At 39.3% G+C, this 14,354-nt stretch overlaps 1 protein-coding gene across 16 annotated transcripts in view; it reads right to left on the bottom strand.

The window, feature by feature from the left end:
- CEP83 (centrosomal protein 83) overlaps positions 1–14,354 on the bottom strand; it is a 185,531-nt gene that overhangs the window by 149,392 nt on the left and 21,785 nt on the right. For 10 of the 16 annotated variants that reach the window (XR_004439673.1, XM_033221046.1, XM_033221048.1 and 7 more), the window contains 2 exons: positions 10,643–10,695; positions 9,299–9,412 (listed from right to left, as the gene is read on the bottom strand). The exons of 3 other annotated variants lie outside the window; for them this stretch is intronic. The gene's annotated coding sequence lies outside the window, so the exon portion shown is untranslated. The remainder of the gene's footprint in view (positions 1–9,298; positions 9,413–10,642; positions 10,696–14,354) is intronic. 3 more of the 16 variants (XM_033221050.1, XM_033221047.1, XM_033221059.1) reach the window with 1 other exon arrangement.

Below are 14,354 nucleotides of genomic sequence, written 5' to 3'. Positions count from 1 at the left end.
GCTTGGACCAAGGAATGGGGACTGAATTAAGAAGCAGACACTGCATGGCAGGATCCAGGATCCAATGAGATCAAGCTCTGGCATCATCCCATGGTGGGATCCTGTCAGATCATGCCTCCACACCACCTCACTGCAAGATCCAATCAGATCACGCCTTGTTATCCTACACTTATAAAACCTGACTTGGGCCCCTGCTTTGGGAACTATCCCCATGTTCTCCTTACTTGTTGCAAGTAATAAAATCCTCATGCTAAATCCTCCTTGGTTGTGAGCACCAAGTTGATGATACCCGCCAAGCAACCAAATCCACATGTTGTGGGGGTTAATAACGTGGTGTCGTGAGTCCTTTTACGTGGTGTCGTGAGTCCTTTTAATTGTAGCCATTCTAGGAGGCATAAAGTGGTATCTCCTTGTGATTTTAATTTACATTTTCCTGAAGCACTTTTTCATGTACTTAAAGGCTGTTCATAGATCTTCTTAATCTTTGAAAAGATTTTTGCCCTAAGAACCATCACAGCAAAGAATATTTACTTTGTAGCCAGCAAAATGGGAGATTTTAATAGCTAATGTGTATATTAAAAATGAAAACAGGCCAGTGTGGTGGCTCACACCTGTAATCCCAGCACTTTGGGAGGCCAAGGCAGGTGGATCACGAGGTCAGGATATTGAGACCATCCTGGCTAACATGGTGAAACCCTGTCTCTACTAAAAATACAAAAAAAAAAAAAAATTAGCCAGGCGCGGTGGCAGGCGCCTGTAGCCCCAGCTACTCAGGAGGCTCAGGCAGGAGAATGGCGTGAACCCGGGAGGTGGCGCTTGCAGTGAAACAAGATCACACCACTGCACTCCAGCCTGGGCAACAGAGCAAGACTCCATCTCAAAAAAAAAAAAGAAAACAAAACAAATCTAAAATTTGTCTCGTTGCACTAATTACCATTAGCTTCCTGAGCACATACTGCTGTTTTCTACCTCCATGGCTTTGTAAATGCTAATTTCCTTGCTCAGAAGGCTTTTTCCATCTCTTTGTACTCTGATCTAGTGAATTCCTATTCAGCCTTCAAAACCCAGCTCAGGAATGCATTACTTCCTCCATGAAGTAAAGACCCTACCAAACATATATAGTTCACTATTCTGTGTTTTCTCTTGCATTTTAATATACATAACACATGGAATGTAACTTTGTCCATGACAAGAAACATGTCTTACTCATGTTCATAACTCCAGCACCTAAACAACCACAGGCGCATATTAAGAGCTCAAAAATAACAAATGAACAAATAATGTGCTCAATTCACTTTTCTTCCCAAATTCAGAAACAGTCTTCCAAACAATAGTGGGCTGAATGCTAGCCCCTCAAAATATGTCATTTCCTAATCTCTGGATGCTACGAATATTACCTTACATAGTTTTAAAAAAGGGGTGGGGGTGATTAAATTATGGATCTTAAGAGGAGGGGCTTATGCTGGATTATTTAGGTGAGCCCAAAACAATCACATGTAACCTTCTAAGAGAGAAGGAGAGGGAGTTTTGAGACAGAAGAGGCAATGTGACCACGGAGACAGAGACTGGAAAGATACAGCCATAAGCCAAGCAAAACCTACAGCCACAAAAAGCTGGAAAAGGCAACGAAAGGATTCTGCCCCAGAGACTTCAGAGGGAACGTGGCTTGGCCAACAACTTGATTTCTGACTTCTAATCTCTAAAACTTTGAAAGAACAATTTTGTTGTTGTTTTGAGATACCTATTATATGGTAATTTGTAACAGCAGCCAGAAGTAACTAATACAATGGCTTTCTCTTGTATTAATATTTACTTACAATAAAATTTATCAAACTCAAAATTTCTAACACAATTTTAAATTCCTACCATGGTTAGACTTCTCTGATTTCGATCAGTCAACACACAGCTATCAATAACTTGCAAGACACTTACACATGCATTAGATGCCTGAAATACACAATAAAACGTCTCCTACTGTGCAGAGTTTACTAAATACAAAAATTCATATTGAAAATTTTTTTAAGTACAAAGTTCAAACAGAAATAAGGGAAAAAAAGTTAAACATTATCTCGATTAGCCGTTAATCAGTGAGCATTTGCTGGGCTAGTCTCAGTGAAAGGCAGTTTTTAAAAGACTAGTACAACCTTTTTCCAAATTCTTCATCTTCTCTTTGCAACCATTACAAATACATAATCACATCCATGTGTCCTTCTTACCACTTCTTCTGACTGGTCCCAGCTTTACAGACCTCCACATGACATTTTATTTTACATAGGCACTGTATTTTTTAAGCAGTGAGTAGTACAATGTCTGCCCCAAAGTATGGTAATTCAAAATATTCAAAAAGCACAGCTGCTGATGCTCATGGAAAGCTTCCAAAACACATTCCATTAAAAGCACATGCTATGCCTTTGAACATTTCAAAACAATGCTTTAAATACTACATGCCCTCAAAGTGAATGATGTTTTTTAAAAACAACATTAAAAGTCTAGGGAGGACCTACACCCGGCATTTACTTTACTTACAAACAAAACATTCGAAATGAATTTCTTCAAAATCCAGAGATAATCCTACACTAGTCACCCAAACAGCCTTTGGATAGCCATCCAGGATGTCTTGCATACCAAAAAAATGTCACAACTTGACAACCTGCCAGAACCTGAAGTGCAGCTGGGAGCAGACCCTTCAAAGCCCTGGTAAGGTGCCAGGCTCTGTAATTGTGATTTAGAAAGAAACAAGGGAGAGCAAGGAAAGAGAAAAGGAAGAAGATATGTATTCGAGTGGTTAGCAATCAACCACCAAGCACTCTAAATTAAAATGTTATTCTATTTTTACGATTGTACTGTCTGCCTCTGCACAGCTTAATTCACACAAAATAATTCTAGAAAGCAGGACATAGTAATGAGTCAACCTCAAATGCTTAGTGTAAATTACCAAAGTCTCTGAAAGTTGTGATCTGAAAGGCAAAGATGATTCTTGTCCGAATTCATTTTAACATTTCTTAATGTAAGGTCTGTTACAATAACATGAGGACTTTCAGAAGATTTATGAGCACTCAGCACCTCTGTCTCAGTTGTATATTCTTCTTTGCTCACAGTCCCACCTTTCTTCTGAAATAGAAAAGGCTACCCATAATATGGCTGCTAATACACAATAAAGATTGTCTACGGATGCAACAACATATCCTGAAAATTGTTTTTTAAATAAATCCTGATTTAATTTTATTTCCATGAGATTTATGCCTTGGTCTGAAAAGTTAAAGAGAAATTGATATTTAAAACTGAATTTAACTGATATTTTTACTGAAGCTGACACATTCTCTTTATTATTTCAAATCTGTCACAAAGCAAGTATAAAATTTTTCACAGCCAGAAAAAGGAGATAAGTAAAAGCCATCCTCAAGACAGACACGCAGGTTAATGTTAAAACCATATACTTCTAAAAACTGATTAAACAACCAATATGATTAAGTGACTGCTATACCATATTTACTGAATGGTCTACTTATAGTAAAAGGGTTTTGAGAGATATAAAAAAATAAACAGACCATCAAGTCAAGCACACTTCTCATCAGGAAAGAAGAGCCTGCCTACATTCAGAATACTCCATGGATATTTTCTAAGTACTTTTAATATGCTAGACATTTTGTTGGATACAGGAATACAGAAATAAATAAAAGAAAACCCTTGTCCTCAAGGAGTTTACAATGGTCAGCAGAATATACTCGTTAACCAACAATTGCCGACTGAATAAGGATGAGAGAAAATGGACGATTTAAACTTTTTGGACTTAAAATTTTTTTACCATGTGCATATATTACCTATTCAAAGTCATAAATTCAGAAAGTTTTTGAATTGTAAAACATTAAGGAATTCAACAAAGAGGTGACAGGAAACACCTAAATCAAGAAAGGAGAGAGAAACGAGGCAGCCTGCTTATCTGAGATCAGCTAAGAGCCTGGAGAGACTCCCCAGTCTGGGGAAAGGGTAAATGAGAGATGCCCAGGGGTCCACATTCCCACCATGGACACCTGCAATCCTAGCCACAGTAGAGGCCCTGGACCCTCACAGGCCCTGAAACTAACATAGGGAGCTGCATGAAGACTGCACAACAGCACTCTTCCAGAGAGGGAGCACAGGCTGGGGCACACTAACCTCCCCACTCCCCATCCCGGTCCCAAGCAGCTATAGTAAGACACCGTTTTGAGAACCCAGTCCCAACAGACTGCACCTTGCGCTTGGGCTTAACAGCACCTGTCTCTTCACATCCCTGGAGTCCCGCTGACATACCCAGCCCACAGCAACCACCATGCCTGGTTCCTGATGCTGGGGTCAAAGTGCACGCCTCTGGCTCCAATCCCACCCACTGCTTCCAGCAGTGGAGCCACCACTTATTTTCATGTGCCCAGAGTCCCTCACCCACAGCTGCCATCACTGTGCTAACAGGGCTAAGGAATAAGCAAAGCATGAGCTTCCACTGCCCAGGCTAAAGCACAAGCCAAGCATGAGCTGCCACCACCAGGACTAAAATGTGAGTGAAACACAGGCTGCAATGCCAGGGCTGAAACACAAGCCAAGTAGGGTCTGCCACCACCAGGGCTAAAATGCAAGTGAAATGCATGTTTCTAATACTTGCCTGCATATAGCTGGTATCACTGAAAGCAACTCTACCCTCCCCAGAAGTAGGGCTGCAGCACAGGCACTGCCTCCCACAACATGAACATTGCGCTGAGGGCCTAAGGATCACCCCACCCTTCCTAACACAGCCAGCACCTACAGGCACCACTGCGGAGTCTAAAGACAAGCCTACCTAGCCTTGCCCACCCTCCATGCCAAAGCACACGATCCAGAGGCCTGGAGATCACACAACTCAGCCACCACTGGGAACTAAGAACTCTTCCCAGGAACCTGAGATTGGGCTCACCCACCCAGCTACTAACATCACAGTAAGAAAATATCCTACCTCCAAAGGAACACAGTAATTCTCCAGCAACAAATCCCAATCAAAAAGAAATTCACAAAATTCTGGAAAAAGAATTTAAAATACTGATTTTAAAAAAGCTCAGTGAGATACAAGAGAATACTGAAAAATAACATAAAGAAATCAGAAAAACAATTCCTAGAATATGAATGAGAAATTTATGAAAAAGATAGGTATCATTCAAAAAAAAAAGAATCAAATTCTGGATCTGAAGAATTCACTGAGTGAAATACAAAATACACTTGACAACTTCAACAACAGACTAGATCAAGCAGAAGAAAGAACCTCAAAACCTGAAGATAGGTCTTTCAAATAACCCAATCAGACAAAAGATAAAGAAGAATAAAAAACAATGAGTAAAGCCTTTGTGACAGACACATGGGCAGCATAAGGCAACTAAATACTCTCATTTTCAGAGTTTCAGAAGGCAAAGAGAAAATAAAATGCATAGAAAACCTGCTTAATAAAATAACAGATAAAAACTTCCCAAGTCTAGCAGGGGATTTAAACATCCAGACACAAGAGGCTCAAAGATCCCCAAACAAATACAATGCAGAAAGGTCTTCCACAAAGCACGTTATAGTCAAACTGTCAAAAATCAAAGACAAAAAGAGAATTCTAAAAACAGCAAAAGAAAGTGCCCAGTTACTTATAAAGGAATCCCCATGAGACTAATGGCAGATTTCTCAACAAAAACCTTACAGGCCAGGAGACAATGGGACGACATATTCAAAGTGCTGGGGGAAAAACCCAAAACTCTCAGCCAAGGATACTATACCCAGAAAAGTTATCATAAATGAAGGAGAAATAAAATCTTTCTCAGTCAAGCAAAAGCTGAGGGAATTCATCACCACTAGATCAGCCGTATGAGAAATGCTTAAGGGAGTCTTACACCTGGAAAATATACAAAAATATAAAATCCACTAGTAGGGCAAACACACAAGCAAGGAAAAGACTCAAATGTTACCACTATAGAACGCCATCAAACAATAATAATAAATAAGAACAAAGAACAACTAGAAATCAATTAATAAAATGACAGAAACAAGCCCCTACATATCCATAACAACCTTGAATGTAAATGGATTAAACGTCATTCCACTGAAAAGAAACAGACCAGCTGAATAGATCTTTAAAATTAAAATAAAACAAAACAGGACCCAACTATATACCACTTAAAAGAAATTCATCTCACCTATAAAAACACATAGACTGAAAGTAAAGGGATGGGAAAAGACATTCTATGCAAACAGAAACCAAAAGGGAGCAGAAGCAGGAGTAGCTATACATATATCTGTTAAAATAGGCTTTAAGTCAAAAACAGTAAAAAGAGACAAAAGTCATGATGTAATAGTAAAAGGATCAATTCAGCAAGAGGATAACAATTCTAAACATATATGCACCCAACACAAGAGCACCCAGATATACAAAGGAAATATTATTACACCCAAAAAGAAATCCATGAATAGCCAACTAGTTTTGATAATGGCACCAAGAACATACATTTGGAAAAGAATGTCCCCTTCAATAAATGGTGCTGGGAAAATTGAATATCCATATGCAGAAAAATTAAATTGAATCCCTACCTCTCATATGTACAAAAATCAACTCAAGATGGATCAAAGACGCAAACATAAGACCAAAGACTATAAGATTACTAGAAGAAAACACAGGGAAAACACTTCAGGACATTGGTCTCAGCAAAGATATTATGGCTAACACTTCAAAAGCACAGAAAACAAGAACAAAAATAGACAAGTGGGACTATATTAAACTAAAAAGCTTCAACACAGCAAAGGAAACAACCAACAGAGTGAAGGAAAAAACCCATTGAACGGGAGAAAATATTTGCAAACCATTCATCTGACAAGGGACTAATACCTAGAATACACAAGGAAGTCAAAACTTAACAGAAAAAAAACAAAAACAAAAACAAAAAAGTCTCATTAAAAAGTGGGCAAAGGCCACAAATAAACATTTCTCAAAAGAAGACATACAAACGACCAATGGGTACACAAAAAAATGCTCAACATCACTAATTACCAGGGAAATGCAAATCAAAACCACAGTAACATATCATCTTATCCCAATTAGAATAGCTATTATAAAAAAAGTAATAACAACAGATGCTGGCAAGGATGTGGAGAAAAAGGGAACACTTATACGCTGCTGGTAGGAATGTAAATTAGTACAGCTACTATGAAAAACAGCATGAAGATTTCTCAAAAAACTAAAAGTAGAACTAGCATACAATCTAGTAATCCCACAATGGGGTATTTATTCAAAGGAAGAGATATCAGCATGTCAAAGAGATACCTGGACTCAGGTGGTTATTGCAGCACTATTCACAATAGCAAAGATACAGAATCAACTTAAGTGTACATTAACGGATGAATTGAATTTTTTTTTTGATATGGAGTCTCACTCTGTCACCCAGGCTGGAGTGCTGGAGTGCAGTGGCGCGATCTCGGTTCACTGCAAGCTCTGCCTCCCGAATTCACACCATTCTCTTGCCTCAGCCTCCCAAGCAGCTGGGACTACAGGCGCCCGCCACGATGCTGGGCTAATTTTTTTCTTTTTGTATTTTTAGTAAAGACAAGGTTTCACCATGTTAGCCAGGACAATCTCAATGTCCTAGCCTCGTGATCCGCCCACCTTGGCCTCCCAAAGTGTTGGGATTATAGGCATGAGCCACCGCACCTGGCCTGAACTGATTTTTTTAAAATGTGGTATATATATATGGTGAAATACTACTCAGCTATGAGAAAGAATGAAATCATGTCACTTGTAGCGATATGGATAAAGCTGGAGGTCATTACAAGTGAAATAAGCCAGGCACAAAAAGACAAATACCACATGTTCTAACTCATGTGGGAGCTTAAAAAAAAGTTGATCTCATGGAGGTAGAGAATAAAATGATATCAAAGGCCAGGAAGTATGTGTATGGGGGAAGGTGGGATAAAGGAAGTTTGGTTAATGAATACAGATATCCAGTTAGACAGACAATACAAGTTCTAATGTTGCACAGAATACAGTTAATAATAATTAATTTGAATCATATATATTTCAAAGTAGCTACAAGAGAGGACTTGAAATATTCCCAACATATAGAAATGGTAAACACTCAAGGTGATGAATACCCCAAGTACCCTGACTTGATCACTACACATTCTATGCATGTAACAAATACACATATACCTCATAAATTTGTAAATAATGTGCCAGTTTTAAAAAAGAGGAACTTCCAAAAAATTATAAAAATATTATAACATAGTTACCAGTAATATGAATGGACAAGGGAGAGAACCCTAGTTCTGCTAGTGAAGTTGCCAGGGGAAACTTCACAAAGAAACAGCTAAAATTAAGAAAGGGATGCAAAGAAGAAACATCAAGTGCAAAGTCTTGGAGATTAAGGAGAAGAACATTAGGCGTGGAGGGCAGGGGAGAGAACACCCTGGGGAGGTAAGGTAGGGCCTTGAAGGCCACATGCAGAAGACTGGAGTTTATCCCATGGTCTTGGAGAGCCAATGAAAGACTTTAAACTTAGATGGATAGAAGACATTATAGGGTAGACTCACATTTACATTTCAGAAAAATAAGTGGTTTATTTGTGGAGGACAGATTTGAGGAGGAGCAATAGAAGAAAGAGAAAAAGGAGATCAAAGGTCCAGGAAAGCAATAATGAGGGCCTTAACTAAGACAGTAGCAGCAGGTAGTCAATAATCTTGAAAATTAATTTGAAGCCAGGCGCAGTGGCTCACACCTATAATCCTAGCACTTTAGGAGGTCAAGGCAGGCAGATGGCTTGAGCTCAGGAGTTCAAGAACAGCTTAGGCAACATGGTGAAAGCCTGTCTCTATGAAAAATACTAAAATTAGCCAGGTAAGGTAGCATGAGCCTATGGTCCCAGCTACTCAGGAGGCTGAGGTGGGAGGATCGCTTGAGCCCAGGAGGGTTGAGGCTGCAGTGAGCCGAGATCGCACCACTGCACTCCACCCTGGGTGACACAGTGAGACCCTGTCCCGAAAGGAAAGGAAACGAAAGGGGAAGAGAGGAGAGAGGAGAGGGGAGGGGAGGGGAGGGGAAAAAATTAACTTGGGGGCAGCAAGAGCAGGAGTTAATAATTAGATACCTATACCCATCCTCCAGCAAAAAGTATTTTAATGTCACTAGTTAAAAGGTCAATCAGGAAACCAAGATAGGAAAGCAAAGAACACTAAAATGGAATCCAGTTAAAATGGAAGACAGGTTGCTTCAAAGATTACAATTACTTCAAGCACTAATCCTACATAAGAATGAGGAATACTGTACACTGACCTTTGGCAAATCAATCTTAGTAAACTGCAAACACCATCACTGTAAAACACTCAGAATATCCACCTTTCTTCCATAGGGATTTCAAAAGCAGAGGGGCAAACTCTAAAGCTGGCTCTGTCAGGAACAAAGACATAAAATGAGGATTTTGTTCCTTAAATGTCCACCTGCTGCTACTCCTCCTCATTCTTTCCCTCAAACAAATCATCTCTATAGCAACACACTCTAAAAGAATTTGTGGGTGGAAAGCGTATGTTTGTGAAAAAATATGAGAACTCAAGAACATGAGCTATTTTATTTTTTTCTTTAATACAAGAGATACACAATCTATTAGGTTACAACTAAAAAATAAGGAACAGATGAAACAAAAAAATGTTTAAACACAAAAAATGTAAAAATTGTACAACTGATACTGCAAATGTTTACATGAAAATTCTTTTTACAGATTACAATGACACCTTGTGGTAAGACTTTTCAAATTATACAAATTATCTCAGAAAATATTTTTTACAGCAGAGACGCAAGAAAACTGGTTTAGAAAATAGGAAAGCTCGAAACCATAGTAATGAGATAATTTGTACAAGTATAATAATATATTTGAAAAATTAAGGTTGAGAAATCAAACTCTTAAAAATGTCACAATATTAGGTAGGCAAAAGCACTTTACAAACTGTAAATACAAGTTGAATATCCCTTATGCAAAATGCTTGGGACCAAAAGGATTTCAGATTTTGAATTTTTTCAGATTTTAGAATATTTGCATATACATAATGAGCATCTTGGGGATGAGATGCAAGTCTAAACATAAAATTCATTTATGTTCCATATATACTTTATACACACACATAGCCTGAAGGTAATTTTATTTTTCCCTTGAGGATGCTTAATAAACTGTTATGTTGTGCACCTGCATTTTGACTGCAACCCATCATATGAGGTCACGTTTGAAATTTTCCACATGGTGTCATGTTGGTGCTCAAAAAGTTTCAGATTTTACAGCATTCTGGATTGTGGGATTAGGGATCCTCAACCTGTATAAAGCATTATACTAGTCCCTTCACTTGAACTGAAATTATTAAATACTCTTCCTTATTCTCTGGTCCCTTATCCCATCTCGTAAGAAAAGTCAAGCTGCACCTCTCAAAGCTTCATCTATTACTTGATCTGAATAATACTGAAATTTACACCCCAGTTCCTAACCTCTCTCCGTTTATAAATCCCCCTCTACTCACATGTTCTTTCTACAACAGAAGCGCAAAGATGGGATTTAAGACATATTTTGAATTTACCCAAAATACGGCACCTTGGCATTTGAGAAAAAAGCAGAAGCAAGAAGGTTTATCTCACCTTCCTCTAAAGTAGGTCATAAGATCCTCAATCCAGAGGGGTCCTTCCTATACCTGTAGGAAAGAAGACACAAAGAGGAATCTGAACAAACAGGACTTAGTAAGCTTCCCCCAGTTTGTTACTGCTAGAGCATATCCATTTGTCCTCTAATGATACTTCTGGGTGACTGTCCACAAAAAACAGACAGACCCTTTGAAAAAAGCAGCTTACTGATGCAAATTCCACAAGACAGCCAAAAAACTCCGAAGACAAAAGACATGAACTCTCCGGAGCTCTATGGGCCTGTCCATCGTCTGAGAAACCTCAGTATTTACCCTGCCAACATAGGGCAAGATTATACCCCCTTCTACTACCGCAGCTGCTGCTCTCTTGAAAGTGCCACCTCCTGACTGGAGGCCAACCAACTCAAGCCATTACAGCAACTCATAACAGAACAACTCTGTTTCAAAGGAGAAAACAACAGCTAATTCTACTGCCTGCAACACTCACAGGTCCTGAGTCTGTCCACATGACAACTTCAACTGCTAGCCTAACCAGCATTCACTCCCCTGCCACCTCCACTGGAGCAGGTGCTGGTATCCACAGTTGGGAGGCCTGAGACAGATTGTATCACAAGACAACTTGCAGACATTCGCTAGCATCAGCCTGGAGCCCAGTAACCCTGCTGGGTGGCTAGACCCAGAACGGTAATAACAATCACCTCAGTCTGGCTCTTAGGAAGCTCCATCCCTAGGGGAAGGGGGTGACTCCACATCAAGGAATCACCTCGTGGGACAAAAAAAAAAAAAAGTGAACAGCAGTCCTTCAGTTCCAGATCTTTCCACTGAAACACACAAATGAAAAGGAACTAGAAAAGTAATTCTAGTAACATGACAAAACAAAGTTTGACAACAACTTGATCTGAATAATATGAAATTTTAAGACAAGACAACAAAAAGATCACACTAGCTCTCCAGCAATGGATCCAAACCAAGAACAAGTCTCTGAATTGCCAGATAAAGAATTCGGAAGGTTGATTATTAAGCTACTCAAGGGGGCACCAGAGAAAAGTGAAAACCAACTTGAACAAATAAAAAAAAAATAAAAAACAGGATATGGATGAAAAAGTCTCCAGAGAAATATGCATCATAAAAACAAGACAACCACAACTTCTGGAAATTAAATACACACTTAGAGAAACACAAAATACAATGGAAAGTTCCAACAACAGAATTAAACAAGTAGAAGAAAGAACTTTAGAGCTCAAAGACAGGGCCCTCGAATTAACCCAATCTGACAAAGACAAAGAAAAAATAATTTTAGCTGGGTGCAGTGGCTCAGCCTATAAGCCCAGCACCTTAGTAGGCCAAGGCAGGTGGACCACGAGGTCAGGAGATCAAGACCATCCTGGCTAACACGGTGAAATCTCATCTCCACTAAAAATACAAAAAATTAGCCGGGCATGGTGGTGCACACCTGTAGTCCCAGTTACTCAAGAGGCTGAGGCAGGAGAATCACTTAAACCTGGGAGAATGAGGTTGCAGTGAGCCAAGATCGTGCCACTGCGCTCCAGTGTGGGCAACAGGGAGATTCCATCTCAAAAAAAAAAAAAAGAAAGAAAAAGAAAAAGAAAAGAAAAGAAAGAGAAAAGAAAAGAGAAAAGAGAAAAGAAAAGAAAAAATTATTTTAAAAAATGAATAAAGCCTCCAAGAAACTTGGGATGTTAAAAGACCCAACATCAGAATAACTGCTGTCCCTAAGGAAGAGGAGAAATCTAAAAGTTTAGAAAACTATTTGAGGGAATAATTGAGGAAAACTTCCCTGGTTTTGATAGAGATCTAGACATCCAAATACAAGCAGCTTGGCCAGGTGTGGTGGCTCATGCCTGTAATCCAGCACTTTGGGAGGCCAAGGTAGGAGGATCACTCAAGGTCAGGAGTTTGAGACCAGCCTGGCCAACATGGTGAAACCTCGACTAAACAAAAAAAATATATATATATATATATTAGCCAGGCATGGTGGCGTGCACCTGTAGTCCCAGCTAGGAGGCTGAGGCAGGACAATCACCTGAACCTGGAAGGCGGAGGCTGCAAGGAGCCAAGATCGCGCCACTGCACTCCAGCCTGGGCGACAGAGTGAGACTTGGTCTAAAACACACACACACACAACACACACACAACACACACACACACACACACACAAGAAGCTCAAAGAACACCCAGGAAATTCATCACAAAAAGATCAACACCAAGGCACACAGTCATCAGGTTATCTAAAGTCATGACAAAGGAAAGAATCTTAACAGCTGTGAGGCAAAAGCATCAGGTAACCTACAAAGGAAAACCTAATAGATTAACAGCAGATTTCTCAGCAGAAACCCTACAAGCTAGAAGGAATTGGGTCCTACCTTTAGTCTCCTTAAACAAAAAAATTGTCAACCAATAATTCTGTATCCAGCAAAACGAAACTTCATAATGAAAGAGCAATAAAGTCTTTTTCAGACAAACAAATGCTCAGAGAATTCACCACTACCACCAAGCCAGCACTACAAGAACTGCTAAAAGGAGCTCTGACTTTTGAAACAACCTCAAAACATCAAAACAGAACCTTCCTTAAAGCATAAATCTCACAGGACCTACAGAAAAATAACACAATGTAAACAAAAAAAAAAGGTAATCAGGCAACAACTAGTATGATGAACAGAACAGTATCTCACATCTCAATACTGTTGTTGAATGTAAATTGCCTAAATGTTTCACTGAAAAGATACAGAGGCCAGCATGGTGGCTCACACCTGTAATCCCAGCACTCTGGGAGGCCGAGGTGGGCAGATCACCTGAGGTCAGGAGTTCAAGACCAGCTGGGCCAACACGGTGAAAGCCTGTCTCTACTAAAAATAAAAAAAATTAGCCAGGCATGGTGGCAGGCACCTGTAATCCCAGCTACTCAGGAGGTTGAGGCATGAGAATCGCCTGAACCCGGGCAGCAGACGTTGCAGTGAGCCGAGATCATGTCATTGTACTCCAGCCTGGGTGACAGAGTGAGGCTCTGTCTCAATTAAAAAAAAAAAAAGATGCAGAATAACAGAATGGATAAAAATCCACCAAGCATCTGCTGCCTTCAAGAGACTCACCTAATACATAAGGACTCATATAAACTTACAAGGTAAAGGGGTGGAAAAAGATATTGCACACAAATGGAAACCAAAGGTGAGCAGGAATAGCTCTTCTTATATCAGACAAAACAAACTTTAAAGCAACAACAGTTTAAAAAGACAAAGAGGGACATTATATAGTGATAAAAGGATTAGTCCAACAGGAAAATATCACAACCCCAAAAACATATACATCTAACACTGTAGTTCCCAAATTTATAAAACTATTACTACTAGACCTAAGAAATGAGATAGATGGCAACAAAATAATAGTGAAGGACTTCAATACTCCACCAACAGCACTGGACAGGTCATTAAGACAGAAAGTCAACAAAGAAACAATGGACTAAACCCTAAAACAAATGAACTTAACAGATATTTACAGAACATTCTACCCAACCATTGCAGAATATATTATTTTCATCAACACATGGAACATTCTCCAAGACAGACCACAAAACAATTCTCAATAAATTTAAGAAAATCAAAATTATATCAAATATTCTCTAAGACCACAGCAGAATAAAATTAGAAATTAAATCCAAAGGAACCTTCAAAACTATACAAATATATGGAAAT

This window comes from Trachypithecus francoisi, unplaced genomic scaffold (genome assembly GCF_009764315.1).
Source record: "Trachypithecus francoisi isolate TF-2019V2 unplaced genomic scaffold, Tfra_2.0 Lachesis_group11, whole genome shotgun sequence".
NCBI lineage: Eukaryota > Metazoa > Chordata > Mammalia > Primates > Cercopithecidae > Trachypithecus > Trachypithecus francoisi.
Note: the sequence above shows the minus strand (reverse complement) of the source record. Positions and strands in the feature narration are given on the sequence as shown.